Source organism: Camelus ferus, chromosome 7, assembly GCF_009834535.1.
Source record: "Camelus ferus isolate YT-003-E chromosome 7, BCGSAC_Cfer_1.0, whole genome shotgun sequence".
Lineage (NCBI taxonomy): Eukaryota > Metazoa > Chordata > Mammalia > Artiodactyla > Camelidae > Camelus > Camelus ferus.
In genome coordinates this window covers 64,945,043-64,967,206 of record NC_045702.1, presented here as the reverse complement: position 1 = coordinate 64,967,206, position 22,164 = coordinate 64,945,043, and the positions used below count along the sequence as shown (strand labels likewise).

The window sequence follows — 22,164 nt, the reverse complement described above, 5'->3', positions numbered from 1 at the left end:
TCTAGGCTGGAGAGAAGTACAGGATGATGGTGGATAATTTGGGGAAGAAGAAAGTTGCCGTGTGGTCATGTGCTCTTTTCCTTACCCCATGAATATGGGTGGTTGGAACACATTCCAATTCCCTTGAACATGTGACAGAATGGCAGAGTTGTGTCCTACAGCTTAGACTTGATCTACACAAGAGGGACAAGTGGAGAGGGCCAGTGACAACTTCCAAAAGCTCTCGACAATTATTAAGTGGCATAAGAGGTGATATGTAAATTTCCCATGGGCTCTTTGTGTGGTGGTGAATTGAGATGAGAGAAAAGGGTGGGTCCTTCCCAAGAATCTCCTGATGAGGGTGAAGAGCTAAGCATCAAAACACTGTGGTGTGGGTTGTTATGTCTGGAGCCAGAGAAGGAAACGTCCCAGTCTCCAAGGACTGTCACAGCCAGGAAATCAAAGAGTCATCAGAGGGAAGAAAAGGTCATTGTGAAACATCTGAACTAATATAAATAATTAATAATAGAATATAATTTTGCTGTACAAAAAAACCCCAGAAAATATAGGCATAAATAATTTGATATTAAAGGAGCTTGACCATTTCCTCCCTTTCACCAGTTGGTGGGCATTAGCTATGGTATGATGAAATTAATTGGTTCTTTGTTTTCTTTTCTTTCCACCTACAGAGCGCTGGGATGGGTGGCTTGTATCTCAGACAGAAAATACATAGAAAGAAGAGCACAGGCTTGACTGTTAATCCCTCAGGGGATTCTCAGTTAGGGAGAGGAGGAACAGAAACTATGAGGGAGGGGGTCAGTGGTTTCTAAAGAAAGAGGAGCCATGAGGTAAGAGAAAGATGGCAAGCCATCTCCATTGACAGTAAGGAAGTAGAACATTTCAACAAAGAAGTATCATAAATACTTTTAATATCATAGAATAGTTTCCAGATCTTGGCTTAAAAGGGCTTCATTTTAGAAACCTTTCCCTATTCTAGAATGAGTTCATTCTTTTGAAGCCATCTTACAGGACACCTCTAGAAGGATAATCCTACTAATTTGGGAATGTAGTAACAATGCAGCAGACAGGTCACAGAAGGTCAAGGAGGATGAGTCTATCAGATGTGGCAAGATCTAGGTCAATGGTGGCCTTTTAGAGAACCTTTTCTGTAGAAGGGCTGGCAGGAGACAAATTGCAAGGGGTAAGGTAAGAAATACATGAGGAAGGGAGGAAAGAAATGGCTGAAAATCAAGATATGAGCCCACAAAAATTTGGTTAGTGAAAGGGCAAGAGGTAGAAATAATAACCTATGTAAAATGTAGACTAGAAACCAAGAATCCAGTGGAGAGATATTGCTTGAAAATACTAGAGGGAGAGGAGAAAAATAGCTCAGGATTTGCTGTTACATTTGAAGTGTAGATATATTTAATAAATAAATGCTTTCCTGCAGTGTTGTGTCATTTGTGTAGGAGAAAAAAATGTCCAACTAATAGTTAATCATCTGTTCATAAGCATGAAGTAAATCATGTTTGGGTGTAATTAGTAAGAGAGCATCAATAAAGGGAAAAATATTTTAATCACTAATAGGCCTGGAATAAATCATGCATTAGATATAATTACTAGGAGAATACTTGGATCATTGCAAATAATTTGACAACGTGATTTTGTTTAATTTATGTACGTATTTTAAATGAAAACATGATGCTTATGATATATTTTGTCTACTTGGTATACCAGCACATTGAAGTAAAAATAAGACTACTGTGAGATAGTAAAGGACTGTCTGCTCTCCTAAAGAGTTGTGAGAAGAGCCAGAATATCCTAACTTTACATTAAATTTTCTATCACCATCCTAATTTATGTTAAATTAAATCTCTCTCTCTAATGGGAATAGCGGTCTCTACAGGTGCTTTTGCAAACTGTCAGCTGTCCCTGTCTCTCAGCAGGTTCCTGAGATGCCTGACAGATTAAGCCCTAACAGAGTCCCTTGAACCGAGTCACGAGGAACCACTGAATTTTTGTCAATCCTTTACATTCTGGTTTTATTTTCATGGTCAGTTCCCTTCCGCAGACTCTTATTGCCACATCTTTGCATTATTGCTGAGGTCAAGTCTGTCACATGTCTTTCTTGTAGTCTGTCTTTTACACCAATACCTAGTCTGTCTTCTTTAAGCATATATTTAATCCTTTTACTCTTTTACAGAAATTATTAGTACCTCTGAGCCTCTCCTTTGTTATCCATGAGTTGATTTTTTTTCTCTTCTAGCAGATGAAAAATAATGTTTTGCCAACTTCCCCCTAAAGAGAATTTATATGTGCTACCATTGCATAGGTCATTAGTCCCATGTGATACAAGTTTAATTAATTTATATATGGAAATTAAATGTATTATATGCTCATTTGGACCAAACATTGTTCTGGTCCCTAGTCATATAAAGATGGCTCTGCATCTGAGAAATAGACAAATCTGCATGGGATTTTCCCTTGAGGAGCACACCAGTCTGTGTGGCAAGCAGATGACAAAACCATTTCGTCCAACATAGAATTCCGAAGAAGAGTGCAGAGATGAGAAGACAAGTTAATACTTCAGAAAAATAAGCTGGTGGGCAGTGTGCCCAGCACCGGTGGGTAGTTGAGCTGAGAATGTCCCTAACATAAAATAACACAACAAAAATGTCATACAGTTTAGTGCATTCACAAAATTGCATTTAGTTCACTACTGCCAGATGATGAAAAACCATATGGGTTAAGTAGTGAGCTGATGGAGGACCTAAAAGTTTCAAACAGTGAAGTACCATAATACATTTTTCAATGTGGAAGCAAACACTTCGGAAGCAGTGTGGAGGATGGATTTGAGTTGAATAAACCAAAGGCAAGTTGACTAGATAGAAGGCTATTACAGCAAGATGGATGAGCTATAACGTGGGTCTGGATGAAGGGAGTGTCAGCATGGATGGAATTAAGGAACAATTTTAAGTGATAGTTCAGTGCTTTTTTTTAAATTAATAGACTTTTTATTTTAGAGTACTTTTGCAGAAAAATTGAACAGAAAGAGATTTCCGTATACCTGCTCCAGTGCCTCCCTGGTTTCCCCTATTATAAACATCTTGTACTAGTGTGGCACATTCTTTACCACTGATGAGTAATGATGCTCTTATGCATTATTAACTATAGTCCATAATTTATATTATGGTTCACTCTTCATGTTGTACATTTTTATGGGATGTGGATCAATAGGAATGCACAATGTAATGTCCACCATTACAATATCAAATGGAATAGTTTCTCTGCCTTAAATATACCCTGTGCTTTAGGTTCATTCCCCACCTCATTGAATCCAAGGAAACCACTAATCTTATTACTATATCCATATTTTTCCTTTTGAAATATAGTTGGAATCGTATGGTATATAGAGTCTTTTTAGATTGCCTTTTTTAACTTAAAATATACTTTTAAGGTTTCTCTGCCTTTTTGTGATGAGAGCTGATTTTTTTTCAGCTTTATTTATTTATTAAAGTATAGCTGATTTACAGTGCTGTGTTAGTTTCAGGTGTACAGCAAAGTTATACATACATACATATATATTCTTTTTCAGATTCTTTTCCATTATAGGTTATTACAAGATACTGAATATAGTTCCTTGTGCTATACAGTAGGTCCTTGTTGTTTATCTTATTTATATATAGTAGTGTATACATGTTAATACAAACTTCCAATTTGTCCCTCCCCCCAACCTCTTTCCCCTTTGGTAACCATAGTTTGTTTTCTATGTTATTTATGGTTTGTAAATAAGTTTATTTGTATCCTTTTTTTTTAAAATTCCACATATAAGTGATATATTTGTCTTTCTCTATCTGACTTACTTCACTTAATTGATAATCTCTAGGTCCATCCATGTTGCTGTAAATGGCATATTTCATTCTTATTTATGGCTGGGTAATATTTCATTATATATGTATATATAGAAAACTTTTTATTTGATAAATAATATTCATTCTATGAATGTACCTTATTTTCTATCTATTTACCTACTGAAGGACATCTTGTTTGCTTCCAAATTTTGGAAATTATGAATGCTGCTATAAACATAAATGTACAGATTTTTGTGTGGGCAGGTCTTTAATTCAGTTTGATAAATACCAAGAAGTGTGATTGCTATATTGTTTGGTAAATGTATGCTTAGCTTGTAAGAAACTATCAACTGTCTTCTGAGGTCGCTCTACAATTTTGCGTGGCTCTATGCAACAGCAATAAATGAGGGTTCCTGTTGCTCCATAACCTTGCTAACATTTGGTGTTGTCCATGTCCTAGATTTTAGCCATTCTAATAAATGTGTAGTGGTGTATCATTGTTTTAATTGGCAATTCCCTAATGATATATGATGTTGAGCATCTCTTCATTTGCTTATTTACCATCTATATATCTTCTTTAATAAGGTGTCTGTTCAGATCTTTGGCTCATTTTTAAGTTAGATTGTTTGTTTTCATATTGTTGAGTTTTAATAGTTATTTATTAAATAGATTCTTTCCAGCAGATGTGAGTTTTGCAAATATTTTCTCCCAGTCTGTAGCTTATATTTTCGTTTTAAAGAAACTGTCTTTTTTAGAGCAGAGGTTCTTAATTTTAATGCAGTCCAAATTTTCAAGTTTTTCTTTCAAGGATTATCCTTTTAGTATTGTATCTAAACATTCATTGCAGCACAACATTGTGAATATACTTAATGCCACTAAACTGTACACTTAAAATGGTTAGCATGGTAAATTTTGTTATGTACAATTTCTCATACAGATACACACACACACGTACACACTCATTGCTGTGCCCAAGATCACCAGTAATTTTTCCTGTATTATCTTCTAGAAATTTTATAGTTTTGCATTTTATGTTAAGGTCTACTTTGAGTAAATGTTTGTGAAAGGTGTAAGGTCAATGTATAGATTTATTTTGGGGGGTTTTTTGGGTCCAGTTGTTCTAGCATCATTTGTTGAAAAGACTATCCTTTCTCCATTGAATTGCCTTTGCCCCTTTGTCAAATATCAGTTGGCTATATTCGTGTAGGTCTATTTCTAGGCTCTATATGCTGTTCCATTGATATATTTGTCTATTCTTTCACCAAGACCAAGTTGTCTTGATCACTATATCCTTATATAAATCTTGAAGTTGGTTAGTGTTAATCCTCCTTTTTTCCTTTTTCTTCAGTATTCTGGGTGTTTTCCATTTTCATACAATCTTTAGAATCAGTTTATCTGTATACACAAAGTAAATACTGGAATTTTGATTGAGATTGTGTTCAATCTATAGATAAAGTTTGAAAAAACTGACATCTTAACAATGTTAATGCTTTTGTTAACTGTTTTTAACATTACTATTATAAGTTGTTCAGTGCTTATTCTAAGTGGAGAGTAAAGACGCAAGAATTAGGGATTATTTCTAGATCTCGGATTAGGGCAAAGAGATGGGTCTTGTCACTGACCCATCACTAAGATTTTGAAGTGTTAGTGATAAATCAGATACTGAATATTTAGAACTTGAATTTCCACAGGAAAATCTGATAGATACAGCCAACACACAACCGAATAAAGGAATCTGGACTACAGAGGACTAAACAGGATATAAAAATTTGGAAGTCTTCAGCATCCATATAATTGAATCCCTGGGTATACATGATGTTGTTGCCTAGGGAGAACATACGATATGAGAAGATGTTAGAAAATATAAAAATCTAAGCGTGGATATAAGAAAAGTTTTCTCAGGAAGGAACCACAGTGAAAATGCCAGAAGTGAAATGAAATAAAACAAACAGTGTAAAAATTGTTTCTGAAGCCACAAGAGAAAAGGATTTAAAGAAAGAAATTTGTCAGGGCCAAATGTAATAAAATAGCATAAAAAGTAAAAGTGCAAGGGAAAACTGTATTTCACAGACATGAATTAAAAGAGCTACAAATGTAGACAACTCAAAAAACTGCTTACCTTGAAAGAGGGAGCAATATAGTTAAAGAGAGACAATGGGGATGCTAGGGAGAGTTTTAACATCATCATTACTGTTGTTACCATTAGCATCATTGTCATTGCCATTAGCATCATTGTCATCGCCATCACCACCATCATCATTACTTAGCTGGGATAAACTGGAGCATGTTTCTATACTGAGGGCAAAGAACTAGTAGAAGGTTGGAAGGTGAGATACAGGGATATTTTCCCAAAGTGATGAAAAAGAATATGATTCCAGTCACAAATGTAGGAATTAACCTGGACAAAAAGACTTTCTTTCAAGAAATTAATAGATGAATAGAGAAGTGGTTGAATGACAGCAAGCTTAATATTTGGGCCCTAGTAGAAAATGAATATAAATTCTTAGTATTCAAAAATCATTTGTCAAAAAGTTAATACAAAATTTCTCCTCTGTGCATAAATGTTTAAGAAAATATTAATCTAACTTACCTCCAGTGTTTTACTTTAAAATTTAGCAATGATTTGTTGGAGGGAAAGTGGAACTTTTCAACTCCTTCTCTCTGATATCATGTAAAACAGGCAGATGAGATTTAGACATGATTTAATGAGGCCACTCACCGGGCTTTTTGTAATTCCTACGAGTAATGGCAGTGCAGTGATGTCAGACATTGTCACAAATTTGTATTTCTGAGAATACTTTCTATAAATCTTGAAAAGTCCAGTTCTCAGGTAGATGAAAAGACATGGAGTTTGGACATGGGTTTGTTCCTTGAATGAAATCTGGTACGATCGGTTTCAGCGTTTCTTATTGATGCTCTCTGGACAGAGAAACATCTTAGGTTTTATTATGAGCTGGCCCATTGTCTTGTATCCTGGAGATTTTCCCACCCCAGGGAGATGTATCATATAAAATAACTCATAGGTGAGATTATGCTTGTAATTGTACAGTGGTAGACAGGATATTGTAAGAGATGAGCCAGACAGTAAGAGAGCAAGATATCTTGACCACAGAGGCATTTTCAAGGAGATACATTTTAGAAGTTGAGGGTCTGAAAATTGATTCCTGTAAAAATATAACCCTGTATCTCTTGGCAAGTCTTTACGAACTTGTACACATATGTATATTTCACTTTGAAGACCACTGTTATATAGATAACTTAAAAAAAGATAAATGAGGGGAGTCAAAATTTACACTCAAAGCATGCAAAAAAGAAAAAAAAACATTTTCAGTAATGTTTTCATCATGCTCTGAATTCTTCTATTACTATTCATGTGAGTGTGGGTAGCATGGAGCTCAAATGCTCTATTTAAAGGTCACCAGTTTAAAATTTGAGGTGATCACTTTGATTCAATTTGAATATTTAATTTATCCATCAAGAATGATTTTCCTCTTGCAAAGAGTTTGCTTTCACATCCCTCCTTCCGTGGGTGCTGTTGGGAGGCCGAAGTGGGGATACGTATCTGATGGCTGTCTCGTGCTGCCTTCCTTCCCTTAAGATGCCCATCTTCCCCTTTGAGGGTATTCTGAAGGCTGCTTGATGAGCAGTTCCATCTTTTAGGTAGGTTTCAACCTGCTAAAGTTGGGATCATTGTCTCTTTCTGGCAGATCCTATGTCTGAGGCCTCCTTCTCTCAACCTCTGGCCCCTTTCCAAGTTTTGGGTCCTCTCAATTCTGTGTCTATATCTCAGGGCCTCTAGTAAGTTACTGGATTATTTGGCAGAGACTAAGAGCAAGTGGAAACACTGTCTTAAGCCTTCTCTCTGCCTCACCCAGATATACTGTCTTGAGTACTTAATGGCTGCATCATGGGAGTGTGGGGCACTCTCCAGCTAAATATTCCAATGAGAAATAGGGTCCAATCTCCTGCGACTTAAATCAAGTATCTTCACCCCAGGTTTAGGTCCAGAAATGAGAGGTAGTTTGGTCTCAGCTCTAATCTAAATCCTTAATAATCTCATTTATTAATAAATTATTAATAAGAAAACTAATTTGAGACCAAAAACAGGCATTAATCGTTTTGTTCTAGGGCTTATCTGTTCTGTTCCTAAAATGTTAATGCCTCACATTGAATGGATGAACAGTCCTGTCAATTAGTGAACATACTATCTCAAACAATATTACATGTCTTTACATGTATTTTATGGGCAGAACAGAAGTGATTTTTTATTTTTCAATAATTTGGCTTTCAAAGTAGCATCATTATGCCTCACATAAGGTCAGACAGCCATAAAATATGTTATTTGAGAAAATAAATTGCATTCAGATGTAAAATTGCTTTAAACTACTATTAGAAATTTGTTAAGTATTCAATGGATATAATGACAAAAAGAAGTTCAATGATCTGAAAGGCATTATAAGCTTATAATTTTTTTTGACAGAGGCTTTTTCAATAAGCTTATTTATTGAAGTGTAACATGCATACAGATGTGTACACAGATTTTAAGCCTATAGAAATCCGTACTATTAATACAGATTCATTATTCAAATTCTCAAGAAAAACAATTGTGAAGTATTTCTCTTGAACCTGAAACATACTGTTTCCATTCGACCTCTGCTCATGCTATGCAAAACTACAACTGTGTGGTTACAATGGATTTAAAGAATAAATCCCCATTTTCTAGTATATCGCCAGTTTTCCCTTCATTGAGACTCTTTCAGCTACCAGCAGTGATCATTCTCATCGCGGAAACATTTTCTTTCTCTCTTGATAGTTTTTCAATGGTTTTAATATGCTCTTTATCCTAGGAAACAATAGGTAAAGAATTTCTAAAACATGTTAATTTTTCTAAGCTGCTAGTGTTCTAATGGTCTCAACTCTGGTGGACTTGACAGTATCAATAGATACTAGAAGAGTTGTGTTCTCTCTCCCTTAGCTTTTTCATAGATCTCCAATTAGACATGCATTTGATTACATTAAATATTCATATTTAAATTATGATAAACCTCTAAGAAAATTGTACCGTGGCCTTAAGTAAGAAATAAAAGTTCTTTGCCAGATTTTACTGATTGTGAACATGTTTAATTTCTTAACAAATGATCAAGCTTTTGGCTAATTACAGTCATCATTATTAGTGAACATTATTTAGTCAATTATTAAAAAAATCAATGGAAGGGATTTTTTTTTTTTAATTGAGGACAGGAAGGAAAGACCATGGCTCTTGAATAAAATATTTGTACTGTCTGTGGTTCAATATGTATATGATTTATGACAGGCATGGTTGGTAAAAACCTTATGTTACCATCTTAATTAAAAGACCGAGAAAATACAAAGTTGCTTCATTATAACTGAGGATTCTGCATCTCCTGCTCCACATGAAAAGTCCTCAAAAGATTGAGTCTCCATTACTATATTTAGCCCTTAAATCCCCAGATGGGGTATTTTGAGTCTTCACAATCTCTGTGACTAAAATAAAATTACAAACAACTATTTAGTATACAGCTTTAAAGGAATATGAAACAAATTATGCCTAAAGTTTATTTTAAGGGTTCAAAGATTAAGCTTCAGTTCTAGAGATAATAAAGCCTTCTCACCAGTTATGCTGCTTAGTAGTGCAGAGACTTCATTTTCATGAAAGTTAGTGACCTGTACCTTTAGTCTTTACTTCTAATTTATTTACCGGCCTAGTTCCTTATATCTCCATTTTCTAACAACAAAATTTGGAGGTAATAACTGGAATTTTTTTGCAAGAGTAGACTCTTAAATAGACTGGATTCCATTAGAGTACTGTAGTAGACTGAATAACAGTTCCCAGAATACTAGATCCTGATGCCTAGAACCTGTAAGTGTTGCAACATATGGCAAAGACTTTTCAGGTATGATTAAGAATATTGGGGTGGAAATGGTATCCTGGATGACCACAGTGGGCCCTAAAGGCAATCACACGTGGCTTTCTAAGAGGGAGGCATAGGGAGATTGGATGACACAGAGAGGAAAAAGAGATTTGAAGATGGAGCCAAAAGAGATTTGAAGATGCTGGCCTTGAAGATTTGGGTAATATATCACAACCAAAGAATACTAGCAGTCTTCAGGAGCTAGAAGAGGCAAAGGACAGAATCTCCACTAGAGACTCCAGTGGGAGTGTATCCCAGTTGATGACTTGATTTTGGCCCAGTGATACTGATTTCAGACTTCTGGCTTCCCAAAGTCTGACAGAATAAATGTCTGTTATTTTAAGCTACCAAGTTAGTAGTATTATGTTACAGCAGCTGTAGAAGTGATCAGGCACCATGCATTATCTACAGAGAATACTATGTCATGACAACAGCCAGATTATATTAGGCCAATGTGATTCTCATATGTTTCTTTCAAATTGAATATTACCCAGATAAGGGAATTTTCCAAGTTTATCGTTTTTAAGAAACTACATTCTGTGTTATGTCTTGTTCACTGTAATTGATTAACTCTCTGGTTACTTTTTAAAATAATTAAGATTGTACTTCATGAAGACTTTCTCCAATTGTGAATCAAAAGAGCCATTACCCAGTAGGATACACAGTTGGAAAAGTTCAAATAATTTGCTCAATCGGTGATGTCTGAAAAGGTTCAGATTGTGATGCTTTTCAGCCATAATGTTGATGCTGTCTTGACTGAATTATAGGTATATTAAACTTATGGTATTTTTGGTGGTGAGAAAATTTCTTATTCAAATTCCTATATTCATAAACCATGTGACTGTTGAAAAACAAGCTTTAAAAGCTTGTAATCATGATCCTTTCTTTTAGAGTTTGCATATAAATATAAAATCATACTTCGAAATTTTTAAAGTATTCCAGTACAGTTTTTAGAGTTTGAGTTTTGTGACATTTTCTCGTGGTTGATTGTGAATATTTTATCTTCATTTCAACTGCTTTTATTTTATTATTATTTTATTTTTTAATGGAGGTGCTGTGGATTGAACCCAGGACCCCGTGCACGCGTAAGCACCTCCCAAACCACCTTTAAAAAATGATGGAAAATGTACTATTTGTCAGCAGATGTTTGATTGTGTTATAGGCTTGATGTACAATAGGAAAAATGCTTTTGTACCTAGAATAAGGTTTCTGCATTTGAGAACAGAAAATTACAATCAAGAAACAGCTAATTTTAACCTAGACCAGAAAGAAAATGGATACACCTTCTTTCACATGTAGACTGAAAAAAATTTTGGAAGATTGCCACACTTTTTTGAATACCACTACAAGCTACACTCAATCTTACAATTATTTTATAAGATATTTATTAATATTCCGGTTTTACAACTAAAATAGCTAAGGCTCAGAGCAGTTAAATAGCTTCCCCCTGGAGTCCTGAATCAGGCCGGGAACCAGGTCCCGCTAGCTCTTTCCTATCTCCACTTTGCATTACCTTACTAATAGAATCACTTCGTTAATTATTATAATAGTCCTATAGTTCCTAGACCATTTAACTTTATTTGCATATAGGGAATAAAATTTTGACTATTTTCATACTTTGCAAAAATCCATCTTCTCACAGAAATTACAGAAAAAAATGTCATTCAGCAAATAACAAAATAGGGCTTATGGTTGATTAAATTAAAACAAAATATTACCTCCTGAGTTTTGCAGTGCAGTCTAATGAGTTTCAGAAGAAAGAAAAAATAAAGCCATAACACAAAGTGTCCCTGGACCTCGTACTTTGAGTGTCATAAAATTAAGTTCCATCCCAAAGTGCACTAACAAGCTATTTATTACTTTTTGATTATTTTGGTTGTTAACTAAAAGGTAAAAGGCCTCAACTTATTTTTGCAGAAAGTTATAAATCTCCAAATCTTCATTAAGAACTGCAAAATCTGTCCTCATCATACCTTTGTCCAGCATCCCTTGTTCATTGCTCTAGATTTCCCTGGGGGAGGAGTATTTAGAGATTAGATGAGGAGAGTCATAATGGCCATGATGACAATGATGCCAAATCTGATATGAAAGAAAGTTCAACCATAGAAAATTCTATGATCCATTCCCAGCCCTGTCCAGATCAACATTAGATTTCTCTTCAATATATACACTCTTGAAATTTTATAAGCGAATTGCATCAATTAATGCATCATTCATGACCTCACGTGGCCCCTGTAGTCTTTAGTATCACTAACAGTGATTTCCCATCATGACTACATATCTGTGTTATCTAGGGGCATTGAAAATTACTGATGCCTGACCTAGACACTGTTCCAGAAAAATCACATCAGAATCTTTCAAGGGGTCTGAGAACAAGTATCAGTATTTTTTTCAAAGTCTCCCAGGGGGATTAAAATATGAAACTAGGGGACTGGAAAGATCATCAGCTTTAAGGTAAAAATATTCCGTCTTACCTCTATTTGGTCAGTTTATAAAATTAAACTGAGCAACCATTGAACAACCATTCAGGCAAAAAATACCTCTCTAAAGTATGAGGTATTGAAATATTAATTCAATTTGCTATTCCTCATTATTCCTCAGAATCAAAATAAGTCAATAATCATAAAATAAGTTAAGCAAAGGACTCTTACCTCTAACTCTGATACACTTTGGTTTATCTTTTTTGTGCTCAATTTACTTTTTCCTTCTATAAGTCAAAAACATGGGCCAGGTCGGGGGAATTCCAGTGAAGAGAATTAAAAATTAGAGTAGGGGACATCTGGCTGTGCCCAGTTACTTCAATAGAGCAAACTAATTACTCTAGTAGGACCAGCCTGATTTGATAATCCTAACATGGGAAGCCACTAAGGTATAAAAATCAATTAAAATTACATAATTTAAAAATACATGAGTTTTTACTGATTTTTCTCTCTACACTTGTGTTTGTTTACCCAACATGTTCAATATCAATAGTGTAGCTTATTTCCAAGTAGGCTGGGTTCCTTTGACCTGCTTAGCATCTTTTTTCACCTAATGGACTGAAAAAAAGATGGAACAAGGTAGAGTTACTAGTAAGACTTAACTAATGGCCCTCATGAGGCACAGAAAAGATATCACAAACAGAAAATTCTTTCTTAAAATCATACTGTTTAGGTACAGCTTTATCCTTTTAAAAAGCAAAGTAAAAAAAAAAAAAAAAAAAGAGCCCACTACTCTTCCCCAAGATTAAAAAAAAAGCCTGTAAAACAAACACCCAAATTACCTTTAATCATCAATGCCTAGAGTTCAATGAGTTGGATTTCAGTTTAAACTGGTGTTTTTTGTTTGTTTGTTTACTTCCATTTTGTTGATGTGGCAAAAGATAACATTTTTTGGTGAACTCTTAAAATATTTTGCAAGGTAAAACAGTAATAATAGTAGTAATGATTATTATTTAAAAGTAGGCTTCTCAACAGAGGAAGATGTTTGCCTCTTTTAATGACTAACATGTTTAGTGAAGTATTTTGGGAAACTACATTGCTTTTTCCAATACAAATAGAGCCACCATTGATGTCCAATACATTTTGTGTATATTGTCTGACTTAGTCATCACAAAGTATGCTTTTATTTCCCCATCTTGTGAGGATAGTAGCTGAGAACCAAGGGGTTCAGGAATTTGCCTAAGAGGTGGCAGAGCCAAGATGTGAATCCACAGCCCATGTTATATCTCATACCACCAAGTCCTCTGGTCCCCAAGACTTCATGGCAAATCAGTAGAGAGCTAATTGCATTGTGGCTAGAGTAACTATTTGCTATGTGCTTTAAAAGTCATGAACGCCCCTTTGGTTTCCTCTAGGCATGGGATTGATGTATAAGACTAATGAGACCCACCAATAATTTTACCTGGAAAGATGTATTCTATGAAGTCTCTATGTAAGTTGTTGAGATATCTAGTATGATGATATATCTAGTGTACTTGGCAGCTCATTTTTTAACATTTTGCTCTGTAGTACAGAAGTATTTATGGTAATAACCAGGGAATAAAATAAATGATGAAAATAACCAGAAAATTAGTTCAGCTAAAAAAATTTATTAAACTATTACATAAACATATTTAATTCAGAAAAAACTAAATAAATATTATAGTATAAAAAGTTATATATATATACTTTTAAATTAAATATATTAATTTTTAAAAAACAAAAGATATCTACTGGTCTATAATAGTAATGGATTATAACATTAAAAGTTCTGTTGCTAGCCTTCTGTAAATTTTTTAGTTTTTAATACATAGACTTCAAAGAGTCATATAGAAGGATAGAATTTAAAAAACTAATCAACTTCTCTTTCTCCATTTTTTATTATTATGTTATTAATATTATTAATGGAGATCTAGGCAGTGCTACAAAGACATGAACTTCACAGAAACTTGAATGATTCCAAACTGTTTCAAACTTAAAACAAATTGTACGTAATTGGGTCTATGTATGTAGGGGGATCACTGCATAACTAGGAATTATCTGAATTAACATTCAGGTATAATACAGTGTTTAATAAAAGATAAGTAACCAAATGTGCTAATTAGAAATGTATATATCTGTATACATATGTATAAATTACTTTATCATATATTAAATTATATAACATAATATATATTAAATATTTATTTGTATAATTAAAGCAGAACAGTAGTTCTTTAGAACTCACCTGTCAAGTATGGTAGCCATTGGCCACCTGTGGCTACTTAACATTCAATTTAAATTTATTAAAATTAAGAAAACTAAGATTTCAGTTTTTCAGTTCCATCAGCCACATTTCACATACCGAATAGCCACATGTGGCTAGTGACTACAGTAAAGAATAGCATAGCATTTTATTGGATAACATTGATTTGAATCCTAGATCAGTCAAAACTCTTATGATAAAAACGATTTTATTACTAACATTGTTTAGAATTGCCAGTGCAAGGGAATGATAAATATCAGATTGACTTTTAGAAGGTGTCATTATTACATAAAAATTCCCTTAAGAACAGTGCACCCCCTCATTGTCTTCTCTGGGGGCCGTCATTCTCACTGGCCTGTTTTAGGATTGCCACTGCTCCAGGCATCCATGAATGCTTCTATGGTTCTCATCTAAACTCTTGCAGATTTGTGGTGGGAGATAAACTCTCCTCACCCCCTTAATCAGGCTTTATGCAGGGCATGATTAGTGTGGTTTGGATTGTCTACCAAGCAGTAGTAGTCAGGTTGTCTACCCCCTCATGGAACACACTCCACCAACCATTCTCCATCTTTTCTCAACTTACTGGCAATTCATCCTGAATCTAAGCAAGCCTGTCCTATCCTTGTAAAGATTCACATTCTTGTACCGTGGTTTTGTCTTACATCTCTAGTCTGCTTTGAACCATTACATTTCTTTTCACATTCTCGTTTCCTGAAATTGTATCCCATGGTCCTGTTTGTCTCCCATTCATCCTTTGTTCTACTGTAATCTGTATTCCACAGAATCTTCTCTGGTCATAGCAGCCACCCCGAGGTCTACAGGCATCGTCCTTAGTCCACTTCTATGCTCCTGTAGCATCTGGTGCATACTGTTTGCATGTTACTAGATAAGTTTGCTTGTCTCTTGTGCTCAAGAAAATATGAACTCCTAGAATATATTTGAAATATCTTATTTAATTCTGAGCCTCCAAGACTCAGTTCAGTGCTTATTTGTAGGGTTCACCAAGTAAACCTTTATGGAAGAATGAAAGGAAAGGAAGAAGGAAAAAAGGGATGGAGTTTGACCATTATTTTGAATAACTTAGTTGTGAGTTGGAGTTGAGGGCAAGAGGACCAGCAATTAACATGAAGTACATACATGTCAGCTACATGGTCAAGATGATAGAATGCTGAAGAAGAGGTACTACTAGGCAGTCAAATGACTCTGCATGTATCAAGATTCTCCCTAATGCTTGGGTTATTACAGGTGTATTTATGATCTGTTATAAATCAGTATTCTCCAACTCTTCATGGCTCTATTCATTTCCGTGTAAAACCTATAATAAAGTGCTTGCTTTGTGTTAAGCACTCAGCTAGCTACTGAGGATACTAAAATGACTAAGATATTCTATCTGCCCTTGAGAGGTAAATTTATTTATTAGGAACAAGACACAAAAATCTGAAGATAATTATAATGATAATGATAGCTGACGTTCATGTAGCACTCACCACTCTGCAGCACTAAGGGCTTCTCATGTAATTCATCATTCAATTACTATAACAGCCTATGGGGAAGGTAGTAACATTATTGCCATTTTACAGGTGAGAAAACTAAGACAAAGAGAAGATGAGTAAATTACCAAAGGTCACTGAGAGTAACTGGGGGAGCTGGGATTGTAGCTAGGTATAGTCGGACCATTTTGGATATTTGGAAGGCTTTATAAGACTCTAGAGAGCATGATTATTTTTGTTGTTCATTTTAAAACAAAAGATGTGGGAGAGAGTACAGGTGATTAGTGGGGGTCTATGACACAACTAGGTGCAAACTCCCCTCAGGTCCTTATTCACAGAGGGCTTTGCCCCCAGATTGGACCGCCGAGAGCTTTGCAGTAAATCTTGGCTTTTGGAGAGCTAAAGGTAGAATTTCCTGGTGGGATATGTTATGCCTTTCTAGTCACTAGTCAAACCCTATCTAACAGGTTACATGGAGTGAAAAGCATCAGTAAACGAATTGATTCTGGAGGTAGCTGGGGGGATTTCTGGACTTACACAGCACATCCTAAACCCCACTGTTCTTATCTTGAAAGTCAAAGCCAGGCATCCAGGTGTCCTCAGAACTAAGGATACACTTTCCCAGTTGAGTGCTGAATTAACTATCCCATACAGAAAGGCTAGACATAGTAATGAGGATGCAAGGGAAGGAGCTGGGGAGAGAAAAGTTTAGGGCAAGCATACTGATGTTTCATGGGTTAGAGTACATAGCAAAATAGTAGGAGTGAAAGATGTTTTCCTGGTCCTTGGCCTGGGCAAGGGGTAGACTTGAATGTCAATAAGAGAATAGCATTAGTTACTACGAGTGCTTACTGTAAGCCAGTAATTGTGTGAAGTGCTTCATATATACATCTTTTAACCATATAACAACCCTGTGAAATGATAGTGATCCCTTTTATAGATAAGAAAGCTGAGACTTAGTGAGAATAAGCAATTTGTCAAAGCTCAGATGAAGAGAAAATAGTAAAGTTCAGTCAGCCTGTGTCAAAAGTCAGTGATTATAATTTTACAATGTGGTCTGTAGGTGAAGGCCAATAGAGGTTGTGGTTTATTTAGGACCAAATGCACTAAGGCATCTGGTTGGTAATTCTAACATAGGTTTTCTCACCCTTGTCAACGTCAAGGTCCTTGAAGAAAGTGTTCGGAGCAGTCTCAGCCCAGAGAAAACGTGCTCTCACTTGAGCTTCCTTCCTCCCTTGGTCCACATCTGTAGGACATTCTAGGACTGACCGGGTAGCATTACTCTCTTTGTTCTTCCCACAACCAATGTTTGTCATCACGGTTGACCTTTACTCTTCTCAAGAGGAAAACTCTAGAGACAATGTGTCCTGTTTTTTTCCAGCCTTACTTAATGTTGGCATGTCAGTATGACAGATGTCAGGAAAACTTCTTGGCTTTCTTCTTAATCTTTTAAGCTTAAGGGGTTGTCGAACAGCAGGCCTGATTCTGGGGATGAGCTAGCTGGCTGTCACATTTGAAAATAGCACCAAGAAGAAGAGCTAAATAGATTTTTAGAACTCAGTGGTACAATAGTAAAATGATCATAAACAGAAGTAGTCCATTTCCTGAAGTGGTCTTATGAATACTCTATTATATGGATACAGACAGTGATATGAAAATATAGGTATGAGATATGTATATATATATATATATACACACACAAGCTAATAACCACACATTTTATATATATATGTATATGTGTATATATATGACTCATGGGTGAATATATATTTTTATATATATATGTGTGTGTGTGTGTATATATATATATATATATATATATATATATATATATATATATAGTTAATTAACTTGTCAGGAATAGAAATTATCAAAATAAGTTACGCTTGACCTGACTTCTGAACTTCTTGCTTTTGTTACTCTCCTTACTCCTAAATTTAGTTCAAAGAAACTAATTTCTACCAAGATAGATTTCTGCTGTTTCAGTTTCATTCAGTTGGAATATCCTAACAACCTTAGTTAACCAATGTAGGTTACTATCAAACATTCATAAGTATTCTATTGAGAAGAGAAGAAACCTGGCTATGGATTTTAGTTTAAAATTGTTTAATTAAAAAAAAATTAAAAATTGAGCACACTTTTTTTAAATGCTTAAACACTAAGATTTTGCTATTTCCATTGTAATAGGTGTGCCTCTTTTTCCTTCAGTGGCTACCTCTAGGTCTTGGTATTTTGTTATAGAACAGAGCGTAAATTATAACCATCGGTAGTTTGTGTATATGTCCTTTGCTCTCATGTGCCTGTAAGTGCTAATTTTAGAGCACTATATTAAAACTCCAGTAATCTAAGATAATTTAAAATGAGTATCACATAATGTTTATGATAGAATAGAATGTATTTTACACCAGATATTTTTCTTCAATTATCTCAAAAGTGGTTTGAGTTTCTAGGCAAAAATAAACTCAAGTAATGTGTTGATAGTCTGGTTCCATGAAATATTAATAGGTTTTATTTAAGAAAATGGATTTTATGGGAGGACAACTGAAAAATTCTGGACAATACATATTGCATAAGCTTCTTTTATGTTAGTCTGTAGTATGCTGATTTTCCTTATAAATGTCTAAAAGGGTATACTGGGTTTTCCAAAAATATTCAACTCCAGATCTTTTTTAAAGAGGAGCTTGTTGATGATTCCGTGGACTATGCTTTGGGAAATATTGGATTAGACAGTCTTGAGGCTTCTGGGAAATGGAGCTAAAGCCAGTTTTGGATTAATACCAATCTTTAGTCCAAACACAAAGTAATCCCTGCACAGACTGCTAAGTTTCTGTTTTATTCATCATCTCTACTTTTCCTACCAAATCATACTTTTTGGAACTTATTCAGAAAACCACAGTACAAGTTAGGAGAATACATTAGTTGTTAAAAAATGAAGTATCAGAATTTTATATAATGTTGCTAGAATTTAAAGACTTTCTTAATTCTATTTTCTGCAAATTTTAAAGTAAGTTTAGTTTTCTTTCGGTGACCCTATTTTTTTTTTTGAAACATACAAATATCCCAGTGTTTATCTTCTACAGATGCAGAGTTCAGGGATTCTTTATTTACTGAAATCTTTTGAGACTAAGATCCGTTTCTTCTACAGATAATACACTACATGATTCCATATGAACTGTTAAAGCACCATTAGTACACTGAAGTAGTAACATGATAAATAAACCTTACACAAATAGCTTTACCTTTTATAATGCAAATTTCTCCTAGGAAAATGAAACCTGCTCTACCTACCTGACAGGTTTGTCAGAAAATAAAAATGAAGATAATACACTGTGTGAAAGTGTTTTGCAAATTGCAAAGCCGCCTCCCAAAACAAGGAAATTCAATAATGATAATGATGTAATTCTCAACTGTACCTGATGATTTCTGGAAAATAGAACAGCTTAGAAGTTAACCAAAGACAAAATATTGTCTTGGCTCAAATACAAATTGTGTCAAGGCAAATATTTACTTCAAAACATAATTCATTTTGGGAAAATAGTAGAAGAGGTAAGTAAATATTGATATTGATTTTCAGAAGATTTATAAAAATTCAGAAATCAGTTCTTCAAGAAACTGAAAGTAAAAACAAGACTGGTAACTTTTCTGTTTTGATTTTTTTTGTACTATATTTTTTTCTTATAACATTGGAAGGGCACACATACCAAAACAGTTTTGTTTTTTTTTTTTTAAGTTACTGTGTTGTTCAAGGTAGAGTTATTTTTAAGTGAAAATCTCTGAGGCAGTGAAAAAATATACTGAAAGAGCCTCAATGAACAGAATGTTTTCTTCTTAGGAAAGTTATATAGTAATTTAAAAAATACAGGTCAGAATGTGTCTTTGCTCTCAATTTTGATTTTTTATATAACTCCCAGATATTTTCTACCACAGTTGGATCTCCAAGGAAATAGTTAGGAGAAGGAAATGTAAACGCAGCTAACATGTAGTTCTTTTTGGCCCCATAGGAGCCACAGCGCTGTGCTACTGAATAATGTATTTTGAGGCTAACACAAGTCACTTATAAATCTGTTTTAAATATAATGAATAACTTTTTTATTTCAGAAAAACAGGATATAATTGTACTTTCTGTTGGTCAATCCAAGTAATAAAAAAGGTAAAGATGAAACAAAAATCATCTAAAATCCATTTTTATTTTATCTAAAAATATTTGTAATTACCATTTTGATGTTAAACCTTGCAGATATTTTTCTATCATATATGATCTGATTTTGTTTTTTTGGAAAAAATGGGGTCATACTATATAAACTTGGGGTCATACAAACTTTTACAAATTTTTGGCATGTAAATATTTTTGTAGACATGATTACACATCAGTATTTAGTACTTTGAGGGTATTCCATTGGAATAAATGTTATAATTTTTAACCAATTTTGGGCATTTAAGTTGTTTAATTTTTTCCTAGTATAAAAACTAATGTAACAGACATTTTTAAACTAAGATTTTTGCACATTAGACAATTATTTCTTAAGATTCCAGCCCTAGAAGTATAACTGTTAGGCTTAGTCAAAATTCAGAACTCATAAAATTGTAAATATATTGCTAGATCATCTTTAAGAAAATGCAGAAATTTTCTGTCCAACAAAACTGTATGAGAATGTTCCTTTCCCCATCTTCTTATCATTATGAAGGTGTTAACAAACATATTTTTTCCTTACCCAATTTGATGGATTAAAAAGTGGTCTTGTGATTTCAGTCTGCGTTTATTTTATTAATAATGAGGTCAAACATTTTTTCATATGTATACTGGCCATTCCTTTTCTCTTGTGTGGGATATTCTAATTTCTCTTTTCCCCTTTTACATATACTTCGCTTATATTTTCTTTTTTTTTTAGATTGAAGTATTTACAATGATTTACAATGTTGTGTTAGTTTCTAGTGTGCAGCATAGTGATTCAGTTATACAGATATATATAATATGTATATTCTTTTTCATTATAGGTTATTACAAGATATTGAATATAGTTCCTATTCTATACATTAGGATCTTGTTGTTTATCTATTTTTTTGTATAGTTGTATCTGCTAACCCCAAACTCCTAATTTATCCCTCCTTCCCTTTCCCTTTTGGTAACTATAACTTTGTTTTCTATGTCTGTGAGTCTGTTTCTATTTTGTAAATAAGTTCATTTATATCATTTTTTTAGATACCACATATAAGTGATATCGTATGACATTTGTCTTTCTCCAACTTACTTCACTTTGTATGGTAATCTCTAGGTCCATCCATGTTGTTGCAGATAGAATATTTTCTTAATAGATATTAATACTTTGTTTTAAAGACAGTTTCTCATCTATCTGTATTGCTTTACTCTTCTAAATAACTAAATCATTGTTGTTGCATTTGATACATCATTACAAAGTATATACGTGTTTTACTCTAAAAACAATGGGAGAGCCTACGGGAGTGAGATCTGGGCCTTCCCAGCAGAGCCTGACTCACTGAAATGGGATCTTCTTAGCTGTGTCTTACTGTGGCTCTGACCTCTTGGTCCACGTGAGAGCGGTTGTGCATGTACTTGTCTGAGGGTTTCTTCCTGTGGTTTGAGCCCTCCTTGCAGCAGAATTCACTGCAGGGCTCACTCACAGATCCTGGCCCCTCTGCAGCCATGTTAGTTCCAGAGCAGACCTGGAAACCCGCATTTAGTCTACAGGAGTTTCTTGTACAAGATCAGTTTTGAAGTTCCCCAATTTCATTAATGCTTGACTAGTAATCCCTGCGTATATTCAAGACATTAGTATTAAAAAGTATTTGAAGGCTACTTTTTTTTAACCTATTGTGCCCCCGTTTTCTGTACGTGAAGCATTATGGAAAAGGTCTTCTTACATAGTCAATACTTCAAGAAGTTCAAGTAACTCAGTAAGTGATGTTATTTTGTTAGATGAGAATGACACAGCTTCTTATTTTCCTTTGCTCACTAAGGCTTTCATTAGCCAAAGTTATAATTAGTGCTCAGTTTTAGGAAATTCCATTGACTTACATTTCTGATATAATTATCTATCTTAGTTGGTTGCATGACATTAGAGCCTTTAATCCTATTTTAATGTTGCTATGGCATGTCTATAATTTATTATAAACTACTGCAAAGCACTTGGGAACAGGGAAGGAATAATAAATGTGAAGTACTCAAGTAAGCTAACAGAATTTTAGAAT

The 22,164-nt window shown here is 34.4% G+C and overlaps 1 protein-coding gene and 1 long non-coding RNA gene across 8 annotated transcripts in view; both read left to right on the top strand.

Annotated features, from left to right (window-relative positions):
• ZNF804B (zinc finger protein 804B) overlaps positions 1–22,164 on the top strand; it is an 871,803-nt gene that overhangs the window by 699,565 nt on the left and 150,074 nt on the right. The window lies entirely within an intron of this gene.
• Positions 579–21,763, top strand: LOC116664995. Its single transcript, XR_004321568.1, has 4 exons — positions 579–1,116; positions 10,291–10,302; positions 16,073–16,076; positions 21,750–21,763. It is a non-coding gene; the product is annotated as an uncharacterized LOC116664995 (long non-coding RNA).